Consider the following 468-nt stretch of genomic DNA (forward strand, 5'->3'; position numbering starts at 1 on the left):
CCCAGCATCAGGGTCTTTTCCAATGAGTCAGCTCTTCGCATCAGGTGGCCAAAGTATTGGAGTTTCAGCTTCAACATCAGTCCTTCCAATGAACACCCAGGATAGATCTCCTTTAGGATGGACTTGTTGGATCTCCTTGCAGCCCTAGGGACTCTCAAGAGTCTTCTCCAACACCACAGTTCAAAAGGATCAATTCTTAAGCGCTCAGCTTTCTTTATAGTCCAACTCTCACATCCAAACTTATTTCAAAGAAAAATAACAAATCACCTGCTATTAAATAGGCTTACCTATCAGAACCTTCATCCTCCATAGCAACAAACTCCTGATTGCTGTTTCCTCCACTCTTTCTCTGCTGAATCAATCCACTCTCATCAGCAGTATCACACACATTGTCTGATACTTCCACTGCAATACTTTTGTGCTTCTTCTTTTCTTCTTCAACCTTTAATGAAAGTTTGATACTAAGAA

General features: G+C 41.2%; 1 pseudogene; it reads right to left on the reverse strand.

Annotated features, from left to right (window-relative positions):
* LOC105002048 overlaps positions 1-303 on the reverse strand; it is a 13,022-nt pseudogene extending 12,719 nt beyond the window's left edge.
* Between the last annotated feature and the right edge of the window lie 165 nt (positions 304-468).

This window comes from Bison bison, unplaced genomic scaffold (assembly GCF_000754665.1).
Source record: "Bison bison bison isolate TAMUID 2011002044 unplaced genomic scaffold, Bison_UMD1.0 scf7180017855270, whole genome shotgun sequence".
Classification (NCBI taxonomy): domain Eukaryota; kingdom Metazoa; phylum Chordata; class Mammalia; order Artiodactyla; family Bovidae; genus Bison; species Bison bison.